General features: G+C 41.8%; 1 protein-coding gene across 4 annotated transcripts in view; it reads left to right on the top strand.

The window, feature by feature from the left end:
• Nucleotides 1-2,088: 2,088 nt before the first annotated feature.
• Nucleotides 2,089-23,948, top strand: part of SYTL5 (synaptotagmin like 5) — an 81,595-nt gene continuing 59,735 nt past the window's right edge. For 3 of the 4 annotated variants that reach the window (XM_068686534.1, XM_068686549.1, XM_068686524.1), the window contains exon 1: nucleotides 2,089-2,263. The gene's annotated coding sequence lies outside the window, so the exon portion shown is untranslated. Of the gene's footprint in view, nucleotides 2,264-3,149; nucleotides 3,387-23,948 lie in introns of those variants that run through there. The other variant, XM_068686542.1, reaches the window with a different exon arrangement.

The raw sequence follows: 23,948 nt of genomic DNA, 5'->3' as shown, positions 1-23,948 counted from the left end.
CTTTTCTATCCCATGCCACATGATCTCTTACTCAAAACTTTTTAGTCTAGCAAACTGCAGCAGTAGCCTACTATTCTGATATTTACTGATAGATTAGATTCAGGTGAGGAGAAATAAAAGCTTGCAGAGCACTCCAACTGAAAAGCAAGAAAACTAGGTTTTCTTTATTAATGCTATTGAACTGTGTTTAGTTTGTGCCAGTTCTGTGAGTTTAGAAGATGTTGTGGCTGTGTGAACCAGGATATCCATAAATGTCAAAGTTCGTTGATTTCTGCTGTGTGGAGTTAGCAGTTGCTTATCCAGAGAAGAAAACCTACCAGAAAACCACTGTCCCAGAGGGCAAGAGTGTTGCCATAGCACTCTGGAAAAGGGCCATGAATACTAAGAGTCATTCCTAACAAAGCTGCAGCTAGGGCCCCTAGTGGGGTAATTCCTTACGGTGATGTGTGAGCAACTGAGATTGAAGTCACCAATGAAATCATAGCACAAATATTTTATGTTTCTTCTAAATAGGCCTTGTGGTGTATTTAGAAATCTATTTTCTGTAATTATGATTTATAAAGCCCTTTGTTCATGTGGTCTGTTACAGATCACGAAGGGCACTTAATAATTATGAATATGGATTTGCATGGGGTGGTGCTACCAGAATACTATGGTTCTCCAGTCTTTATGGACAGCTGCTTTCTATCGCAATGGAAACACAAAAAGTCTTTGATATTTCTCAGAAATTCTCCTTTTACTTGGTTATTCTGGTGGGTATGGCTGTATGTCAGCCATCAGGCTGTTGTGCAAGTGGTTATTAGCCCTTCTTTCCATTCACCAGCCCCCCAAACAGTATTTACAAGCTGAAGCTAAAAAAATCACATAAATCTGAAGCTTGTGTTTTAGTATTCAAAAATAAGAATTACAGAATATATTTGTTTGTGTATCTTTTTTGATACCAATTCACACTGTTATAAAGACCAGTGTATTATGGTTAACACAGCCAAATGATGTACCTGAGCATTTAATTTAGAGCAGATCCATTCAGAGCTTTCCAGGAACAAGGGAAAGAATGCTGGTGTGAGTCTAACAGGCAGCAAACACCAGTTACTTTTCAAAGGAGTTATATTTGTATACCAAGCCAGCAAACATTGTAACTCCTTAGTATAAACTTCGCAACATATGTGTTGTTTGGGTTAACACTAGCACTGTAGTTTCTTAAAAATAGGACTCTAGGAATTTGAAGGTAACAAGTAACATTAAGTCGCTGTTGTGCACAAGCTGCAATTTTTACGCTGCAATTTTACATGTGAGAACAGAGCGGGAGATTTTGGTTGCGCGTGGCAATTTTTTGAAAGCGATGAATGTCGGCATCATTTCAAAATCAGTTAAAGCAGTGAAAAAGATCTGCTCTTCAGTGTTTTCCTGTGGCCCACCTCTGCATATGGTAGGAGTTTTAAACCCTGTTGTAACACACTAGGCAATACACACAGGTGCAAGTTTCCTTGTCTTTTTTAGGCACCTGCTACATGTGCTCTTTGGGTGCCTGGGGATGCCAGCAAGGGCTAATGAATAGTTTGATTCACGAGGATGAACCCAGATACCATTTTGCGTGGTTCCTTTTGAACTGGGGGATATTTTATAAGACCTGTAGCCGCTTGATAAACCTCCCTCACTCGAACCCTTACAATAAAGCTGACGAACTGCTGCCCACAGCTGTGGGGAGGGCGGCTGGACTTCCATGACACATTTCATTACTCCCTGAGTGCTGTTTCACCCCTAGGACACTTCCCTCACCCACCGCCCACAACAGCACCTCTTTCTCCCTCCCGAGCCCATTTTGGGCTCAAAACCCAGCTGCAGACGAAAACTGGGGGCTGACAGCCAGGGGAAGGGGGCTGCCCCTGCCCCATGCCGGCGGCCGGCTGAGGCGCCCCGACATGGCGGCCCTTCCCGCCGCCGAGGGGCGCTGAGGGGCGGCCGGGCTGGGGCCGGCGGCGAAGGGGTGAGGGAGGCGGGCCGCGGGGCTGCACCTGCCGCCGTGCCCGCCCGTCTCCCGTAATCGCAGCTGCTGCTTTTTTTTTTGTTTGTTTTTAATTTTCTAGATCCCTGGGTTTCCTTCTCTTTCGCCATCCCCGCCGTGGACCGCGTGTGCCCGTCTCTCGCAAGGCGGACAGCGGGAGGCAGCGGGGAGCCGGTCGGCAGGAGGGGCGGCGGGGAGCTGCGTCCCCCATCTCCCCTCATCTCCCTCCATCTCCCCCCATCTCCGTCTCTCAGCCGGGTGAGTGGCGCCCGGGTGGCCCCTCCAGGTTTTGCTTCGTCCCTTGTGGCCCTAAGGGACGTGGGGTGGCGATGGGGGTCGGGAGGACAATCAGTCACCACGACCGGGAGGGTCTTTCCCCACCTAGGTGACCCCATGAGAAACGGATTATTGGCAATTAGATATAATAATATTTATATACAGCAGTTTGGGTTACTTGGTAGTTGCCCAGCGTGCCCAGCCAAATACGTGCCTCGGCACAGCGAGCGGGGACTCGCACCACGCAGTGGGGCTGGGGACCCTGCACCTCAAGTGACTCGGGAAGGGTGTGGGGAGTTTGGTGGGCAGCAGCCGGGGGTGACCCCTTCACTGGGTGTGGGGACAGGGGAGGCTGCCTGTGGGGTCCGCAGGTATTGCTGCATGCCCTTCAGGTGCCAGGTGCAGCCCACCCCGCTGTAGGGGACATTTGCAGACCCCTTGTCGTTTGGCCTCTCGGATCCAAAAGGGTGAGGGAAGTGATCGGCTCACTGTCTGGGAGTGTAAAGGTGAGGAATAATGGGCTTTTAAGTCAAGCTGGCAAAGGTTTAACAACATCCAGTGTTGGAAATTGGAAGTTTGATATCGGGAGACTAGAAAGGGAGTGCAGTTTCTTCGAATAACAACACTCATTAGACCAGTAATTTCTTCTTTTTTTACTATTCATTAAAAAAAAATAATAAGTAAATCAAAAAAGCATCCTTGTTTTAAAGTCATGTCTGTATTTTAACAGTTCTTAGTATGGGGAGATCTTATGGGCTGAGTGTGGGGGGAAGCTGGTACAGGTGATGATGACAACCCCTTGTTGCCTGTTGGACATGTAGTCAGGAGAGCTGTGCTGTCTCAGAGAGCACGCTCTTTATAATTCCCTTGCGTTCCCTTTACTCCCTTAACTTTCTTTGTTTTTGCTCAGGTAACACCGATGGCTAGCTTTTGGCTGTATGTTTGTCTGTGTGTTTCCGAATCAAATTATCCCCCATGTGCAATTACAGCCAGGGGACTCTGTGCTTGATTTGCATCTACGTGATTCCAGTGAATTTCTGACGATGAGAGTTGTTGCCTGTGGATCTGAGTAAGGTTTGAGGAACACATTTTGTCTGGCTTGGAGGTATGGTTATGCTTTCTGGACAGTATCAGTGTGCTTAAACATTTTAGGGAACTTAATATGTTAATGTTTCTAAGCTGCCTTTAGCGCTCTGTGTACTCTGAAGAGATGCTTATCAGCATGCTTTGACTCTTATACATTTCACGGTAGTTGAAGTCCTAAGTTCTTTTGGGATGGAGGAATAATTCAATCAAAATTCATTGTGAAAAGCCTTTTTTTTTGGGTTGGTGCTGCATTCCTAGAGTAGAAAGACAGTAGGTATGAAGGATCTTAATAAGCAGTTCACGGTGTGATGTTGCAGTCATCTTGTTTGCATTATCTACGAAACATATTCTTCTTACATAATGCTATTTTTTCCAAATCTCCTTATCGGGGAGAGGTGAGTTTCCTATCTGATGATTAACTCTGTTAGTAAGATTCAGCTTTGGGGAGGTGAGGAGAAAGGGAATCTGCTGACAGAGCGAAGGCTGAAGTCAGCTGCAGTGCAGGATTGCTGAGTGACTGAGCACGCTGTTTTCCCAGTTCTTTATTGCTGCTGCCTTGCCTACACTTACTCTGCCTTCTTATCAAACTTTCTTGATAGCAGGGATTAACGTATTGATGTGTTATCCTGGAGCCTGGTAAGAAAGCAGAATAGACAAGAATGGCTGGAAGAGTGAACCTTGAAGAACAGCATTGCTCTGGATCCAAGGGGAGTAGTAAAAGGTGTAGGCATAGTAGATATAGGAAGCTGATACAGGTATATTTCTCTTCGGATCCTTAGAGCATTTTTTCCATCTATTTATGCAGGACAACCACATATACATGTAGTGTATGGCAATGAAGCCTTCTGTTCAGAGCAACCTTGCTCTGCAACAGGAAAGATCTGTCTAAGCTTGTATCTTGGGCTGTCCTGGGTTGTGACAAAGTGGCCCAGTTCTGTGGCATATCTATTTATTTATTTATTCTTACTGTTGTGTGTTGGGATTTTTGTGTCCCTCCCAGTATGCTGAGGCATAGCTGCAGAGCCAGTTGTGCAGGAGCTGAATTTGTCTGTGTGTTCTTGGTTGTTTTTTTCCTTCAGTCTTTACCTTGGCCTGCACTTCATAATGCAATTACTGTAATCTGCACCTTTTCATTTTCACTGTAATTCTTCCCTGGGTATGCTTTTTATGTTGCTTAGAAATTTAGAGATGAAACAAAATTCCACAGTGGTTCGCACTACGTTCTGCAAATGAGTATTAACAGGAATGTCCTTAAATGAGCTGCTTTTGTTGTTGTTGTTTGTTTGTTTGTTTGTTTTCTTTATTTAAGAGACTAGCTCTGCACCCTCACTTCAATGCATCTCTGGAATATTTATATTCTCAGGGGCATCTCTTGCTGTTGACATGTAAGTTCTTGTTTCAGTTGGTCTGTGTCTTGGTTCCAGATGAATTTGCCATAGGTTTTTTGTGTGTGTGTGTGTGAGAAATTACCTTTCACTGCAGACTTCTATTGCAAGGAAGACTGCTTTTAGGATTGATTGTATTACGCATTGGGATGACTTGTGATCTGAATGCAGCTGAACTTATTAGTACCTCTTCACTGAGACTCCGCTGGGTTTAGGGTTAGACTACTATCCTTCACCTGTATGCCTTATGAATAGTGGAAGCAGTGGTGCATCAGCAGATGAAAGCAAAACATGTCCACAGCATGAACATACCTTTTTTTTTTTTAATGTATAATGTAGAGATGGAGACAGTGTAAGGATTGTACATAGCACCAATGCGTTTCTATGGCTAGAACAGCGGAGTCGAGCTTGAGGGAATTGCTTTTTGTACATATGGTATTGAACTTCCAGGTTGTTATCTGAATACCATGGAAGCAAATGTCCATGACCATGGGAACGTTGTTTCCAAGGATTCTATTATTTGACAGACTTAAGGGAGAAAGCACTGTTTGAAAGCAAGCCATTTGTCAACCATATTTTTCATTTGCAGTTACTACACGACAGGATTGATTGCTTTTTGAGCAACTGTGTACAAGTTGAAGCTGAGCTTGGTTCCTCATTTCAGGGGCATTTCAGAACTATGGAAGAGGTAGGTCAGATTTAAGAAGAGACAATATCTAAAGCCTCATTTCCTTTTCTTGAATTTCAACACAAAATTGCTAGGGCTTGATAGGCTTGGGGGGAGAAAAATGGAGGAAAAGGAAATGTAGTTCTCAGAATATTAAACCTGCTTAAAATAATAAACAGGCTTATGAACTGAAACATGAAAGGTGCTTACAAATGGACGTAACTTCAGAAGGATAAGAGAAGTGTAACTCAAACATACTGTCAATTAAATAAAGATCTGGTGATGAGATTACCTTCCATTCATGTTAGTGCAGAAATAGTACTAGCTGCGTTATGGAGTCTGTTAAGAGGGACGGAAGAGAATGAGTTTTATATGGGGGGAGGTAATATCAGAAATCTCATCTTATGTAGAGTGATTTAAAAGACATAAATATAATGAAAGTGAGTATTCTTCAAAGCAGTAGGTTCAGAGAATTTTTGGAGATAAATAATAATAATAAAAAGGCAATATGGCTGGCTTAAGTGTTATGTAACATCGCAGAATGCACTTTTTTTTTTTCTAGCAGTTTTTTGTACACTGACTGTTGTACCTGCAAATCTTCTCACGGTTGCTAACTATGAAGCCGGTTCCTTGACTTTTGTCATGCTCTGAAGTTAAGGTATAAATATATGCTTCTCTCCAGGAGTATTGCTGTCCCTTCAATCTATAGATGTATTTTAAGTAGGCTTAGGTGATATACTAGTGAGCACGTCTGTTAACTATCGGCATCTTTGTCTAGAGTACAGCCCTCTCCATTGTTGTTACCAGCGTTAGAGGGTGGAAAAAGAAAGAAGCCAAAGCTAAGGTTATAGTGGGAGTGTCGTATAAACACTGTCTGGTTTTGAAGCTCTCACTCTCAGAAAAATGTGAAATATGAACAAGATGGATGTTGTATGGAGGAAAAAACATTAATGCACTGGAGAATAATGATTCACTAGGTGCAACTGAAAACTAACAAGTGAGAAGGATATGCCTTCTTGGTATTTTCTTTCTGCTCAAAGGTGTACATCCTTCAGTGAAGTGAGTATGGCAGCAAAGAAGGGTGGAGAGGTATGAGTAACCAGTGCAAACACGGGTGTCATCTGGCTTGCACTGCAGTGAGTAAGGAATGCACTGACAGACGAGGGCGTGACAAGTTCAACATGTGGTGGAGCTGGTATATTCATAGGTACTGTACTTTCGTTGGTAAACATTTGTCTGGTTTCGGCTTTTCAAAAACAAGGACCTGAATGGAGACCATTTAGGTCAATTTAACTGCACGTTCTACTAATACCCAGGGTGTTGGTTTTGCACAGAAGAAATAACACTCCTCTGGATTTCCTGCTAATCTGAATGCCTTTAGGCAGGGGGTTGTTCTGGTTATGATTGCGATGATCTTTTAGAGCGTTGTTCAAATACTAGCATCTGTAGTAAGCTGCAAGTCAAACCTGATCAGCCCTTTTTTTCGTGTTTGAGAAACTGTCTGGTTTGCCAGGAATTTGTAGTTTACCCTGAAGTCACTTTGAATCATGATCTTGCTGATGATATTTCATTTCTGTTACGGAAGGCAGCAAAAACATTTCAGAATGATTTGTGGGAAATGAGTTCTGAAAATCCACATTCTCAAATAAGAATTAAAATACATAATGCAGTAGTTATATATAAAAAATACTTTGAATTGAAATCATGAGCTCAATTCTGATTAATTTTGGGTGTTTTTAATGTTTGTTTTCCACACCATGTTTCCAGCCATAAAAAGACTACGTGTGGAAGTAAAGGCAGTTAAGCATTCAGCTTTAGGCTTGGTGGAGTACTGGTGCATGTAAAAGCCTTCTCACTAACTTAGCAAAGATAGTGCTGATGATTAGATGGCTAGGGTAAAATTGTGTTTTGAGAAGATGAGGAGAAATAAATGTTCTAAAACATTTGTGCTCATTGTCCGCATCCTCCATCTTCCAGTGAGACTGTAGATGGTTTTAGCTGAGGCACAAGCTTGGGTGCAATCCTGCTTCTGATTTCATCAGTGTTTGTATAGCGCTGTGCCTTTTGTGTGAGGAGAACAAACTCTGTTATGATCTGCATTAACAGTAACAAAACTGTAGCAGAACTTGTAAATCAGCAACAAAGTACTGTGCTGATCACTTCTCAGAGTCCTGTCGTTGTCCCCAGAGAGCAGAGCTCAGCGCCTGCCCTTCCGCTCCCCTCGTGAGGGAGCTGCAGGCCGCCATGAGGCCTCCCCTCAGCCTGCTCTGCTCTGGGCTGGACAAACCAAGGGACCTCAGCCGCTCCTCATACACATTCACCATCTCTGTAGCCCTCCTTTGGACACTCCGTAATGGTTTAATGTCCTTCTAATACTGTGGTGCCTCAAACTGCATGCAGTGCTTGAGGTGAGGCCGTACCAGAAGGGACGCTTGTTTTCTCTGTCGGGCTGTTGTGTGCCTGCTCTTGCCGTGAAGGTTCTGGCTTTCAGCCACTGAACCTCCACAGTCAGTCATATGTTGGCTTCTGAGGAGATTGCTCTGAGTGGGCTTTGTTAATGGATTAATACCATTATTAAACTTCACTTTAAACCTAACACATTGGTTCAGAGACATGCTAAATGTTTGTAGAATATCACTTTAAAATGTGTAGTAATTTCACAAATACTTCATTAGCCTTCATCATCATACTCCCTTCATACTTCTCCCTTCAGCTGAAAAAGCATGTTAGAAAAGCAGTAACTGTTCCTTAACCTTAAATCTGGGCAAGATTCAGGTGATACTGGAAAGGGAGCTATCAGACAATATAGCATCAATCGCAAGTTTGTTTTTTTTCTTCATTTGCATCACTAGCGCAGGAAAAGCAGATCTCAAATTTGAAAACTCCACGAATGAAGAAAAGTGAAAGATCTTTAACTGTATGAACTATTTGTTGTGGAATAGTTTATTGTGAATACTGTGCGTGGTACATAGGACAATCGAACTGTGCCTTAACACTAGAAGTGATCAGAGCCTAGTTTGGTACTGCTGTCCTCTGACTCAATACAGTTCTTCTGGTTCTGCTTGTAAGTAGACTGCAGCTGGTGTATAAACTTGCACTTACTTGGAACTGCCTTCATTATTGACAGTTTCAAAAATTACCCCTTTTGGTCCTCCTGTTCTTGGTAAGAAGAATTCTTGGTGAAAGATTGAGACTAGGCTGTGATGTTTTTTTCATTGTAGTACTTGAGAGGCAGAATAAGAGGAACAGAATACAATGTCACCATGTGCAGGTCTCAAGTAGTTGTAGATGTGGCTTTTTTTAATTGGGAATCCAAATGGCAAAATAGCTGGTAATAAGACAGGGATAACTAAATGGAGGGGAGCTTCTTGTCTTGTTGCCATCATTGTTTTTCCAGGGGAGATGCTTTTCACTTACATAAGTGCAAGCTGAAGCCAGAGGAAAAATAATTGTTTATTCCTTCTTAGCTTTGGAGGGTTTCTGTCCATCCTGTCTTCTCATTACACCAGGTGAAGATGCTGTGGTAGTTGGCAGAGGATATGCTGGGGACAGTTGCATGCTCTCAGGTGTCTGGCACCTGTGGCTTGCTCCTGGGAGAGAAGAGAGCACAAGTGTGAAATGGGTCAAGACAATGAAATACCCTCAGAAGTTCAGCATCAGAGTTTAGCTGTAGTCTGCATAGAGTAAAAGCTGGAGATGTGTTCAGGAAGAATAAATGTGTGTATATTCATATACATAGAAAACCCTAAATCACGCACAAAAAAAAAATTATTAGATAACTATGCAAATACATCTTCAGATAGCTTATGCCTGAGGACAGCAACGAAGTCATTCTCAGTTGTTAGTGCATAAATTAAGTGAGGAGACCGAAAGCTTTCTTTTCATTACTGCGTATTTTCTTGAGCCTTGCTGTGAATGTAAGATCCCCCATTGTTATCTTTCCACTTACTTTTTTTTGTTGTTGTTTTGGGAGGAAAATCAAAAGGCCAGTAAACTATAAACGATTAAATATGTAACAAGGCATTCTTCTTTCAGTAATAAGTTGATATTTGAATAGCATTTTGTGAAGAAAAGCAGTAAAAATACATATACAAGGTCTTAAAAGTGAGTTTATGTTGGGTTTCCTGGAGACAAGTAATTCGGGCACTCTTTTATGCCATTGTAAAAGGTTTTCCTTTACTGGTATAACCCAATATGCATTCCCAAATAGCGATCTTTAGGAAAAATACAAGCAGCAGGGTTATGCAACATCACATCTCAAGGGGCAGGGGAGGGAATAAGTAGGCAGCCACTGACAATTAGCAGTCTGTGCTTTGTGGTTTAGAAGGAGTTTTGTTCTACCTCCCGGTGTGTTTGTCCCTTTGGTTTTGAAGGACCTAGTATATCTGAGCAGCTTGTGGTTTGTTTTCAAAGCTACACAGCACAAAGACAGAAACTAGTTCTGTTGAGAGACAATCTGAAAATAGCAGTAGAAAAAATGGCTGGGGTTAATGCATTCTCCCTGTTGTGTGATATTCTCCGTTTACCAGGGAATATGGAAAACGCAAAGAGAAGATGGGCCTCATGCACGACTCCCTAAAGATAAGGAGAAATCTTTCTACTGGTCAGAGGTGACATTCAAGCAGTTGTTTCTGAATTTGCCAGTTGCCAATTATTGTACTGTGGAATTCTCCTGTCATTAAATAAAGGGTGCACAATCAAATTATTTGCAATGACTGTTAATACACTACAAGTTTTCTGTTATCTGAGGAATCTCACAGTTTTGATCCACCTTATTTATTCCTGCTGCATCTCCTGCTAACACCTGTTGGTGTTTTGATGATATCAATTCTAAAACAGTGTAGTACAGCATGATTTTGGCTTTCTGCCTGTGGGCTTTGTTGCGCTACAGTGGTATGATCTCCAGTAACAGAGACTCACTTCTCCAACTGGTTTGGTTTAAAACCCTGTCACATAAATGTAAATGCAAGATCAGTATGAGACAATGTATAGGAACAGTAGAGTCCTCATGATGTTCTAGTGAAATTTTGTACATTACTTGACGTCCAGGATTATTTCTCTAGAAATAAACTGAAGTTTTACCAATTACTCTTTTTATAAATGGTTTATTCCTTCATGCATATGGACACACATGTGCATGCCTCTGCACATCTGGAAAACTTTTGGAGGCTGGTGGAAGAACTGTCAGCTCTCACATTCTTCTACTGAAACCTAAGTTATATGAAATTGAGATGTGCGTGTTTATGGGAGCAGATTTTAATGACAAGCTTGAAAATTAAAGTAGGCTTTTCCAAGGTTTGTGGTATTTCTGGATTAGAATAAAATTTATACTGAAACCCATAAAAATGCGTTTGAGTAAGTTTTATCCTAGGTTGAATTTGATCAGAATGACTGTTGTAATGTTGAATGAAACCGGAAGAAAATAATTGCCTCAAGCTCAAACAAAATCAAAACTTTTCCCATTTCTAAAGCAACAAGAGTCACTCTTCCAACCTGTGACAGAATAGTTCTTCACTCTTGTGTTCCAGTGGAATACTAAGGACAGAATGACTTCTGTACCTAAACACTGTTATACCTTCACTTCTCTAAAAGACTGCATAGAAAAATGGTGATTTATTTATTTATTTATTTATTTATTTATTTTTTAAACAAGGGGTTGTGGTTTGAGGGGGGGACAGGAGGATAGTGGTTACCCACTTCCTGGAGGAGGGCAGTCAGCCAAGCTGAAAACAGCCCGAAGGTATTTTAGGCTTACAACCATTAACCATGATATTTTGCACAGAGATTTCATGACCCGTGCTACTGCAGTTTTTTTATGATCTCTTAAAGCAAAACATGAAAACACTTGCACTGGGTCAAGATAAAAAGGTCCAGAGAGGCTGGCACTTCTGTTGAAAGGATGGAAGAAATGGGGCAAATACGGAATAATGCCTTTATTTCCACATACTCCCAACAATTTTATTGTTGAAACACTGCCCCTGTGTTTCCTTATTCAAGTTTGCATCTGAACCACTGCAATTTACAGACCTGATAACAGTGAAAATTAAGACAAGCTTTCTAAGTTCAGTGAAACTTCTTACGTGGAGTTGTTTCCATATTTAATCAGCCCAGAGCAGACGACAATCTAAGATTTATGTGCCTCTCTATCAATCTACTCATTTAATTAACTTTTAAATCATTTACAGTTTTGAGACTTAGGCATGACTTTTTTTTTTTTCAAATGAATTAGTTTTCAAATGAACTCAGTTTGATACATAGTATCCCTTCTTTTTGATAACAAAATAGTTTCAGCTATTCAAAAACTTCATTTTCATTGTGTAAGTGCAGACAGAAATGATTATGGAAAAGTGCTCAAAAGATCCTCACTTCTTGTTTGGGTGAGAAGAGAGGTTATTAGTTGGTCTGAATGTATTCTAGGTGGCATAAATAACAATGCTTATAGATGAGGATGCCCAGGATGTCTTACACTTAGGGTGTTTTCTCATTCTGTATTTTTCTGTTCCCCCCCAAATCAGTCTAAATTTGACCCTCGAAAATTATCTGTCTTCATGTTATTGGTCACTCTAGCAAGTCTTTATCAAATTTGTATGAGCTATGTCTTCCTTCACAAGTTTAAAATTGTATTTTAATTAGATACATTTTAACATCTTCCACAATAATATATTTCATGAAAGAAAATATTCCCTCTCCTGTTCAAGCTTTAAGTCCCAGCCTACAACTTTTATATGAATTAGTGGGAATGAAGATTGCTTCTACTTTGTCATAGATGTAATAACGTGATTTTCTAGATCTTCTCAGAAAATTTGGCTGTAGATTGTCCCCAGACCTCAACTTGAGTGCCATGGAAAATTTCATCTCTGATAGGTAACCTGGCAGAGCTGATAGAAAAGCAACCTTTTACAATGGAAAGAACCATTAGTTTCCAATGGGGAGGCTTCCTGGTCCACTGAAATTCATAGGCAAGTCAAGAAGGAAGGGACCTGATTTGGCACAGAAAATAAATGGGGGACTTCAGTTTGAAACAATGTGTATATGTTAGTGAAAAGTCTGGTAGATTCATGATGTCAGGGAGCCTGGCATCCCTGCATATATTTTGCCTCCAAATAGCCTCCTGAGAGGATAGAAGTGGTGGTTCCTGTACAGCTGGGAGCTGGACTAAGAAGAACCAGGAGATATGCTGTGCGTTACTGATGGTGAAGACAGTCTCACCTCAGTGCCTGTCTGCTGTTCCTCTCTGGGATTATCACTGTTCATGTTCTTACAGGGTGATAGAGGTTCTCATGAGCAGGGGTAAACTGATCACTTACATGACAATGTCTCAAGATTGATGGTGTTTGAGGGTAATTTACATGAAAATTAGTTGTAAGGCTGGCACTTATTTTAAAAGTTTCTATAATAAATTACTAAGCAGACAAAAATTGATTTAAGTGTTAGAGAGCCACATAACATTAAAACTGTCTTATCCTTAAATGCCTTTAAATGAATTGTAGGGCAGCTTTGCCTGCTACTGCAGGAGAGAATATTTAAAATTGATGAAAACTTCAGAGAGCTCTATATGAGCAGACAAATTGATGGCTGAATTTCGAGAATAGTCTCATGTGATATTATAGATGTAAATGCACATAAGATGAGCATTATGTATTCCCCAGCATTCTCTTGAATTTGATGGCTCCAGTCCTACTTATTCAATTTTGCAGCAGAACGAAAGATGAGTGGTGCTGAGTAATCTGTGCCTAGCAATTAGATGGTCGATTAATCCTGATTTCTCATCTGCCTCCCCACACTGGAGGGTATCTTCCAGGCTCTGAAAGCATCCATCTACTTCTGCTCTCTTTGCCTCCACAGTAGGTCATGAGTAATCTTCTCAAGTTTGTCACAGCAGTAAGGTCTGCCACCCAGTACACCTGGGGATGGTGGATTCATTATTAAACTAATTCTAGTCCGCACCTAGAGACCTGGAAATGTAACTGTCCCTCTCCTGATTTGTCTTCATGGGTAGAACTTCCCTGTTTGCAAACATTTGGACTGTGTAAAAGCAGTTAAGTTTGGTTTCTGTTTAAACAAGGTATTTTACAGTCGCCTGGCTTACTCCCTTCACTAACAAGGAGGAGAACATCCCATGGGTGAGCCTTGTGGTGGATGCTTCCAGTGCACGTCAGGTTGTTTGGAAGGATCTGCTCACCTGTGGACGGCACATCCTCATGGGGGAACACCAGCAGAGATGCCGAGTTATGGGGCAGCACTGTAGTTTTTATCCTCTCTTATCATCTCATCAGCCAGGTGTGTGATGAACTGTTCAGCTACGTTGGTTCAGGAGCTCACAGATCAGGGGAAAGCACTTGTGCTACTGTGATGAAGACACGACAAGAAGGAAGCCTACAACGGGGGCTGAATGAACCTTAACAGATGAGATTTGACAGGTCTACATTGCTAGCAATAAGAATTCCCTTCCAAAAAAAAAATAATAAAAAAAATGAGGTCACTTGTATAAAGAAGAAACTTCTTTTTTTGTGGTAGTTTGTCACGTCTATATTCAAGCTGTACTGCATGGAGGAATTTTGACTGAGCAAGCCTGGCATAGGAAGCTCCCTGATGGTGTTCTGGATTTCCATTAACATAATAGGCTGTGTTTTGGGGTAACTTTTTGTCCTGATGCAAGTGAAAATAAACAAATAAGCGATTCCTGAAGGTTTTCTGTAGTGCCCGTAGCCCATTTTAGCAGTAGGACATTCAAATCATTCAAATTCAAATCATTCAATTTTTTTTTTCTTTGAATGACTTTGATGAGCTACCAGGCACTTGATTGAACTGCGTTATATTGATGCACTCGTTCTTTTTATGTACTGCCAGCAAAGTTGAGTGATGCAGTAGAGAGACCAGCCAGCCATTTTGCTCTGACTAGTGATCATTACCATCAGGTAATAAATGTATCTGTGTATGAGTTTACCAAATGTACTGGGTAAAATGGATAAAATATCAAAGTTCATCATGTCTTGGTCATGAAATTCAATGATGTAAAAATAGATTTATTTCCTAGGAAATTACATTTTCAATCTGCATTACTTTTCTCTTCCCTCTGCTGTACACCGAAGAAAGGGTTTAAACTCTAATTGAAAAAAGTTTAAGCTGAATTAGTGTTGTTTAATGCTGTGGTGTTCCCTGCTTGAACACCACAGGTTTCCCTACGGCAGGAAACCTTACTGAGGATGTTCCGTGCAAACAGCTCTGCGTGCTGTGGGCTCTCTGCAAATGTTTGAATTCATACTGTGTTTGACCTATGGGCTGGCATCACCGCGCTGCAGAGGTGCCTGATCAAACAGGCTGCTGTACAATACTGGGCTCAATTAGAAAGCTTTTCCATCTGCTATTCCATGGGATTTTGAAATGTGCAGTGCTTCCATTTCTGAAGGGAATGTTACTAGTGCAGTTAGTTCCCCTGTAAGTCCAGAAAGGAAGGTGTGGGGAGCTGAGGGTTGGCCTCTTCTCACAGGTAACTAGTGATAGGACAAGTAGGACAAGGGGGAATGGCCTCAAGTTGCACCAGAGGAGGTTTAGGTTGGAAATGAGGAGACATTTCTTCTCAGAAAGAGTGGTCAGACATTGGAATGGGTTGCCCAAGGGAGGTGGTGGCATCACTGTCCCTGGGGGTGTTCAAGGAAAGGTTAGACATGGTGCTTAGGGACATGGTTTAGTGGGTGACATGGGTGGTAGGGGGTGGTTGGACCAGATGATCTTGGAGGTCTCTTCCAACCTTAATGATTCCATGATTCTATGATTCTACTAAAAATGTTGTCTTTGGATAATGTTTTAAGCCAGTATTTAGTCCTGAATTACCACTGCAGAGAACATGAAGGTTTACGAAAGGGATCAAACTAGCCTCTTGTTGTTACATTTGGTCTGGAGTTTTTTTGGGTTATTTTTGAAGCCATTGAGAAGTAAAAGGTTCACAAATCTTTTACCATGTGTAATACCCTCAAAAGCTGGTTAATTGGAGGGGAGGGTGTTTTATGCTCCTGATATATTTTCAGTAGTCTGAGGTGTTTCTTTACCAGGCTGTCCCAGGCTGTTCAATGAGTAGATCATTTGGTGAAGATAAAGCTCCATTGTTTGTTAGCTTCTGGTTGTGTTTCCTGCTTTCGAACACTGGTTTGAAATCGTAATGACCGTTATTAGTTGGGTTTTACTATGGCTCTGATAAATATTTGCTCTAACTTTATTTTGACTTGATTTGGCTTTTGTATCCTTTTTACAGGCTTGTGATAGGGTGGAAGCTTTTTCTGTGAAGTGCAAAAAGTATTTTATACTTCAGAGCCTGACATTCAAAGGTGCTGGGAGTCCCTATGTTTATTTAAAATAATATGGGACTGTGGATGCTCAGTATACCTGAAAAATCAGGCTCTCTGTGACCGGAATGTCCAGCCATTGGGATGCATTGGGTTACGGAATTGTCTCTTCCTTTCTTTTCCTTTCTTTCCCTTCTCTTTTCCCTTCTCACGTTGCAGATGTTATCAAGTTAAAGAATTTTGCTTTTCTGTGGAAAAGTACCTTTTGTGGTTGTGTGTTTTAAAAACTTAATGCTCACAGTGAGTAGAATAAAAAAATTTACATATGCTTTTAAGGCATTGAACAGCTAAAAGTCTGATGCTGGACCAAAGGTAGTGTCTGACATTTCATGGCTTAGGGTTTCTTGTTTAAGAATTCCAGGAATAGCATTCATAGTTGGGCAATTGTTTTAAATTTTGTGCATATACAAGCTTAGTTGCTTAGAGTTGGACTGCTGCTGATATTCCCAAGTGATAAAGGCAGGAGTTGTTACAGCTCATTAATTTGGGATGGCGAGATAGTGTTTTTCAAGACGTCTTTTTTGTTTGCCTTCACTCTGCTTTCTGGAAAGGTTACTTTAAGGGGCTTTGCTTAAAGTGGAAAAGGTGTGTTTGAACACACTGATTTGCAATAATGATTTTGAAAAAAAAAAAAAAAGTAGTAAATACTCAAAATCACGCACTTCCTATTTATCTGTGGAAGCTTGCTCTTCTGTTATAAAATAAGACTTTCAGTCTTGACAGGTTCTTCCTCTACAGCCTCTCAGAGGACCCAAATGGTTTTCAGTAGCCAAATGTCGGCATGTGGAAATGTGGGGCAGTGTCTGCTGGTAAGTCTTGTTTTACTGCCAGTGGGATGGGGTCACTTGATCTAGTGGGAATAACTTGATTCACAGAATCATCTAGTTTGGAAGAGACCTCCAAGATCACCAAGTCCAACCTCTGACCTAACGCTAACAAGTCCTCCGCTAAACCATATCCCTAAGCTCTACATCTAAACATCTTTTAAAGACCTCCAGGGATGGTGACTCAACCACTTCTCTGGGCAAGATGGAGAGGGAAGTATTTCTCTTCCTCTGCTATCTAGGTTTATCATGCAGGGAGGCGTTTTTTCCAGGCTTTGTTGAAGATAAGCTTGTCTGTGCTAATCCTTCAGAGGGTGTCTGCTAGGCTGAAGAGCTTGAGCTGTGTGTAACAAGCTGATATATTAATAAGTGTTTGAAAAGTAATGAAACCTACCCCAAATCTCTGCGTGAGGCAGTGATTGAATATATAAATCTTATTAACCTTTCAGTATTCCCAAGCAAAAACTGTCCTTATCACTCCTATATACTCCCCGAGGACATCTATCAAACTGTAGATGCTGTACATGATACGTAAAGAGAACTGTCACCATCTGCAAGGAGAAATGCTCAGCTGTGGAACACGGGTATACAGCATTTGAGTGCTGGAAAAAAAAAAAAAAAAGTGACACTTCTGACACTGATAAATTATTAACCGGGCTTCCATAGATGTATGCTTAACTTCCCAAAGCTGGAAATTGGCTTCAAAGGCCAGGTGGTGACGGGCCGATGGTAGTAATTTAGAAACAGGCAGGAGCAGCAGCAAGAGATGCTACTGCTGGCGTCCCCTGTCTGTGCCCACTGTCTTGGAGAACGTGTGCCCTCCAGGTGAGGCCATGGATCCCTTCCTTGCTGGCACACTTCAGCTGCCTGCTCTGTGTCCACCGGACCATCTTGGAGATGCCCCGTCCCTCTCTGAAACATCTTTGGTAGATTTTTCCTTCCGGAAGTGTTCATCAACCATGCTGTCCATTTCAAACCCGGATCGATGAGGTAGTTTGACCTTCACATAATGATATATTTTAGCATCGTACCAAGTGGCATAAGGTGCATGTATTGCAAGGCAGAAGGCAAAACATTTACTATGCAAAGAGCCAAAGTAAAGCTTGGCCAAAAGGCGGCAGAAAGCTGCTATGGAAAGGTCAAGTAATGATTAATATCCTGCGAGCACAGCTCTGCACCATCATTCTGAATAATTTCTGTTGCCATCTATCCTAAAATCTAGCATCCCAGTAATATGGCACCTGTGCCCACCATGTGTTTTTGTTTGTTTGTTTGTTTGTTTTCCCAAATATTATAAGAGTAGTTCTAGGACCAGAAAGAATTCTGGAAGCCCACCTCCGTGTTCCTGAGCTTTTCATTTGTAGTGCTGCTGGAATTACATAGCTTGCTGGGAAGGAGAGAAGTGTAAGCTATGGTAATATATGGAATGTGAAGATGACTGAATAAGGGTGGGTTTTGTGCTGTGTCAGAGCAGGAGCAGCTTCTTGAGGTGTTCTGTGCCTTCCTGCTGTTTGTACAGCACCCGCTGGTATTAGATTGTGGAATTGACTTGATGGGTCATGGCCAGGAGGATATATGAAACAGCTCATGATTTATTTATCTGTGTTCTTCCCTGCAGTCAGCATGAAGTATCAGAGTGTAGTGTGCTTTAGGTACCTTTTACATTTGAAAAATTTAGATGCTTAACAACGAGGGATTGAGGCCTCGGGTCTCAAAGTATTTCTGCAGTGGAAATCTGTGTCTTTGGTCATGTCCTTTAAAGTCATCTTCAGCAGTTATGTCTGCTTCCTTCTACTTTGGAGCACTTTGCACACAATGATCCATTGAGCTGCTTTGAACTTTATTCTTCCAGCTCTGTGTCTGACTGCTACTTGCTGGCCAGTGTTGAAAACTGTGCTGCTGAATCTCCAGTGTTGCTTTTTTGTGCAAGCTAGACTGAAGGCAGGCAGTCTGTTCAGCTCTGGCAGCTTCAGCTGCACGGAGAGGTGAAACTGAGGCACTGGCTGTGCTGAGAGGGCGAAGAGCTTGAAAACGTCCAACAAATAATGATCTCAGATGCTCCGTTCATTTGATGAGCAGTATTTTTGGAGGACTCTGTCACTTTTATTGGCTTTTACACAGTGTACAAAAAAGACGCTGATCATCTAAGCTTCTGTCAGGTAGACTATGTAGCCTTTTACTGAAGCTGTTAATTGGATTAACTGATTTGTTTTCAAGTCCAGACTTCCCACCCATGCTCACTTTGAGGTGGATGCAGTGGGACAATGCACCGATGCATTTCATGACCGGCTTTATTTGCTCTCTGCTTAGGAAAGCCTTGTTGCATTGTATATAGAGAAAAAACAAAACAAAAACAAAAACAAGGCAGCAGTCTAAGCTCTTCCCACTTCATGATTAAGCTGTTGTATCCTCTGGAAGGTTTCTGGACAAGCGTCCTTTTGAGCAGCTCTGTCATGTTTTACACTGCTAATGAGTACATTTGCTCACACGTTTTGTATGCCTGCATTTGAAGTAGTCATGCTGCATCTCCTTCGCAGTCAGTGGAGAGAAATGGATGCTACTAGACAGGGGCTCCTCTGACCTTTTTAAAATCTTCTCATGATGAGGTGAGTCATGCCCCAGAAATGCCTGTTTGTCTCATTTGCTTGTGGAGTGAGACGGGGATGACTAGGTCGGAGTCAATAGGAGAGATGAATCTCTTCAAGATCTTTTCATGCCTCTATAGAGAGAACTTGTGTAATCTATGGTTATGTTCAATATCTTTGCTGTGCATGAAAACAAATTTATTTCATTTCATTAAAACCTGAATCCAGTTGCTTTATTAAATCAAATACTATCCACTGTGCATGATAATGGCTGTGTGTTACTATGCTTAATGGACATTGCAGAAAGGAGAACGCTTAGCATCACACTGGCTGAAATAATGGAGGGCTGGATTTCTTACCTCCTGCACAACCACCCTGGCACACTCACACCACACGTTTTCTCCTTCAAAGCACTCGTGTGAGGTCCGTGGTTCCCTTCTCCATCACCCCAAAACCAAGAGGAGGATTCCCCAGCTTCTCTGGTGAGTTCCCTCCCAAATGCTGTTTTCTTCTTCTCTGGCTCCGTAGCTTGGCTTCAGCCCCTCAGCAGTTTTAGTGCAGCCTTGCCCTACTGCAAAGCCCAGAGATCACCTCATTTTCCTTTATGGAGAAGGAGAAGTCATTGACAGAATATTATCATGTGGACTAGACCTCAGATTGATAGTCCTGAGTTTATCTGCAAAATAAAATGCTTTGTTTGATAAAGTCAAAGCACCAGCTTTGGAGTATTCTTAGTTCAGCAAACTAGTGAAAACATTTGAGGTTTGTAATATGAAGAAGCTTCTGTTGAGATATTTGAAGAATCCTCATAAGATTCTGCAGAATCTGGGATTTTCTGTTGAGGAGCTTTTCTGCTGGAGGAAAAAAAATAAGGCAAATCTGTTGATATTTCTGTCTATCTCTTGCCACAGCTAAAAGAAATATACTTTACTTTCATACTTAACAAGGTGCTCTGCCAAACAACCCTATTGTTTTTTCATACGTCTTTTACTTCATATCAGTTGAAGCTTCTGTAGTAATGCTGTGGCACAGACCAGCACCCCGGAGATCTCACACAGTTACACGTGGTGGTTGCTGCCAGAGCAGCCTCAAGTCCCAGTGAACAGCAGAGATGGCACCGAAAGAGGAGGACAGATGGAGATGGGTCAAGGCTAGACCACGGAGCAGCAGCTGCTGGCCTGTAGGAGGTGTCAGTGCCTTTCAGGTGCCTTGCTATCAAATGCAGTCGTGTCATACCACAGTATGTATTAGTTTTACTTCTAAATTCATTGGATGGCTGGAGGGATGTGTTGTAAGAAATGCTGGTGGTCAGGAGATTTGCTGGCATTGCTTTTGCTGTCTGCTTCTAGGAGAGCTTCATATCAAAAAGAGATTTCTTGCTCCCAAAGGTCATGCCTTGAAAAAGGGTGTTACAAATTTTTAAAAATAAGAAATTAATGGACTTTCTTCAACTTGTCTTAGTTAACCAAAACTCGCATCTATGGAATTTAAATGTCTAACTTATCCAGTTACCGAAGAAGACACATGTAAGGTACATATTAAAACTTTGTAGCTGTGTATGAAGTTGTCCTGTTCTAGACTTCAGTTCATTGCTTTATCTTCCATTTCATCACAGAAAGTGTAGGCACAAGAAATAACATAAATGTGAAATTCCGTACTGTATGAATATTGCTTTCATACAAACTGTGAGTAAGCGTTAAGATTGAGATGACTCAAGCCTTAAGTCATATCTTCGTGGGTGATTTAATATTTCACAGATGTTTTTGCTTAACAATAGAAATATATTTCCACTTCCTTCATTCCTTGGTTTGTATCTTTTTTTTTTTTTTTTATGTTTGTTTGTTTAATTTTGCAAGCTGACATACTCAATTTTATTTCTATTCTTACCCTGGGAGGTATTGTCTTTTCTGGTTAAACACTCAGCCAGGATAGTAAAATGCATTTACTGAAGGATGAGCAAAGCAAAAGGAAGATTGCCACCCTGTTCCCCCTCCTCGTGTTCGACTTGTAAGTATATTAGCTAAAGCATACTCCCTAGTATGCGAGAGACTTGTTTATCCCAAAGCTTCATCTAAAGGGTTCAACTCAGTTTTATCCTTTTGTAAGATCTCTAGGAGGTGTGGGCTTATATTCAGAAGTGACTGCTGTACTGTCAACCTGTGGGCCAGATCTGCACTTAATCCTCTGCGCACGTCTTTCTCCTGTCATAATGTACACAAAAAATAGTACAAAGTTGTTGGGTGGCCAGGCTGTGTGTCCTTCAGGGAGTTTTCACTGGACAGTCAGGCTACTTCTTGGATGCAGTATGTAGCCTGACCCTTTGGGGAGCATGGTGAGCCTCAAGTTCTATGCCGAGGAAACAGAAAATGTGGCACATTTACTTAGATATAAATGCTTTCCCACGTTACCTGAAGATTTTTTTTTTTTTTTAAGGGCTGAAAAGTAAACACAGGGACGTCTCTTGTTAGGAGCATGGTTTGAATGAATCACTGGCAGTGCTGAGCCTTCCTTGTCACTCGCTCCTGGTACAAGTTAGGCATTTTAATTTACTGATTTCTTTCATGATAAGTTAGAATGCTTCATAGGCTTATTAAGCATTAACATTATTGCTTTAGACATTAAAAACTTAGGGGTTTGATTTTGAGATTTTGTTACAACCGTATTGGAAATTAAATGCAACTTGAAGGCATTGACTGTGGCTGGAGAAAAAGCGGCAGTCTTGTAGCTAAATATGAGCTTTGCCAAGAGATTATGAGAAAGCTGGAATGGTGCCTGACCTAAAAAAAAAAAAAAAAGCCTGCTTCTGAATCCATTGTTTTTGTTTGAATCTTTATTACTATGAAATCAAACACAGACTAAATGAGTTAAGGAAGCTGAGACTTAGAAAGTCATATGTTTTGGCCTTTCTCTCAGCTTACTCTCATATCTAAAGATCTGTGGAGTTTGGTCATTGTCAAAAAATAACAAAAAACATTTGCCTACTACTTGCACGATGATATTGAGTAAAGCTCTGAGGCTAATCTGTGTGCCATTAACAGAGATCAAATTTGGTTTTCTTCTCTTGCCACTTGACGTTAGCATTTAACAAAGAAGGAAGAGTTGCTTTTCCTTACATTTTATATTTATTCATTTGGTGCAACAAAGATTTCCTGGTGTTTCCATACCTGCTGGTTAGTTAGCATACTTGGGTGTGTGTGCTGTGCAAACAGACTGTTGAGAAGGGTAGCTGGTTTTTCTTGCTCCTGTATATGGCGTGCTAGAAGCAGTCTGCTTTTGTTAGAACAGTAAGAGAGGTGAGTTGGGCATTACCCTCTGAATGTGGTAAGTTTTACCTTTGCTAAAGGTTCTTGATATGAAATGCCTTTTATGTCTTTCTGCCATTTTATGAAACTTGTTAGTAACAGTCCTTCCCATCCTCCTCCCATCAGAGATTTGTATGCAGCTGGGGGCCTCAGAAGAGAGAACTGGACATCGAGCATTGATGGCTACCTAGTAATGCCATCTTAGTTTCGTCTTTCATTTCAGACCCCTGTGTGAATGACCTCAGGCTCTGTAGGACTGGAGTGTTTTAAGCAGCACACATGAAATGTGCCCCTTTTCATTTGTTTGCCAAAGTTGGGTACATCAGCTCAGAGTCCAACACGTTGTGTTACATCGTGCCCGCACTGGGATTGGAGTTGTGGCCTCTTGAAGCATGTGCAAGAGGCAGCAGTGCCATCATACCTGCTCCAGCTTTGTCATCATGCTTTGGGCAACTTCGATTCAATTTGTGGTTGGCACCTTTATGAGAGACAACGCGTCTCAACTTGTCATCTGGTCAGTTACTGCCCACCACACTGTGCTGTGTTCGGCTGCTGTTGGTTAGAGTTTCTTTGCCAGAATGGAAATCCTGTTTGTGCTTGTCCCAGATACTCCTGTGATAGTAACTACCTGCAGCGTAGACCACGTTTCTGTGCTGGCAAAGGAATCCCCACCAGCCAGCAGCAGGTGATGCTGCCTCAGTGGAGCATCGTGAGGCGATGCCATGGTCCCCCTGCTGCTGCAGCATGCATGGAAAACGCAGCCCCTGTTGCTGAGTCATGAAATGGTTCCTCATACCAGCTTCTGACTAAGTAAACATAATGGCTTGGTGGCAGGAGTAATTTCCTGCAGCAAGCCTCTTGATAATAACACCACTGAAGAAAAGAGGATGAGTCCTCACCTTTTGTCTCGCTGCCTCCCAGCTCTGCCTCGCTCCCCGGGGCAGGATGCTTCCCCACCTTCCTGCAGAGACGGGAGAGATGGGGAAGGGAAGGTGTCAGGGAGCTGCCGACCTGCTGCATTCAGGGCACGTGCAGCAGGGACAGTAGCAGTCACCGCGCCCGCAGTGACAAGCAGTGTAGCAGGCTGCAGTGGGTTCACTGTATTTCCTCTGGTTTTATCAGCATCCCTCACAGAGACTTGGTTTCAGGGGTGCCGCATTTCTAGTTGTCACAAGCAGCTGTGCTAACCATTAGCAAGAGGAAATGGCACGTTCTTCCATGCAGCAATGCTGGGGTTTCTCCTCTTTTTAAAGAAGCCTTAACCAATTCTTTTGCTTTGGGGGAGTGAACAAATGCTCTCTGGATAGGCTTGGTACCCACATACAGTAGGGATAGAGAGAGTATACAGTGGATACATAGGATTCAGGAGAATAAAGTGCTCCTTATTGTTCAGCTGTGTCTAACTTTGCAATCATTGTGCTAACAAGTATTGTTTCTAATGCATCTTCCCTCGATAGTAGCTTCAGAAAGGGAGT

This window comes from Anas acuta, chromosome 1 (assembly GCF_963932015.1).
Source record: "Anas acuta chromosome 1, bAnaAcu1.1, whole genome shotgun sequence".
Taxonomy (NCBI): Eukaryota; Metazoa; Chordata; class Aves; order Anseriformes; family Anatidae; genus Anas; species Anas acuta.
Note: the sequence above shows the minus strand (reverse complement) of the source record. Positions and strands in the feature narration are given on the sequence as shown.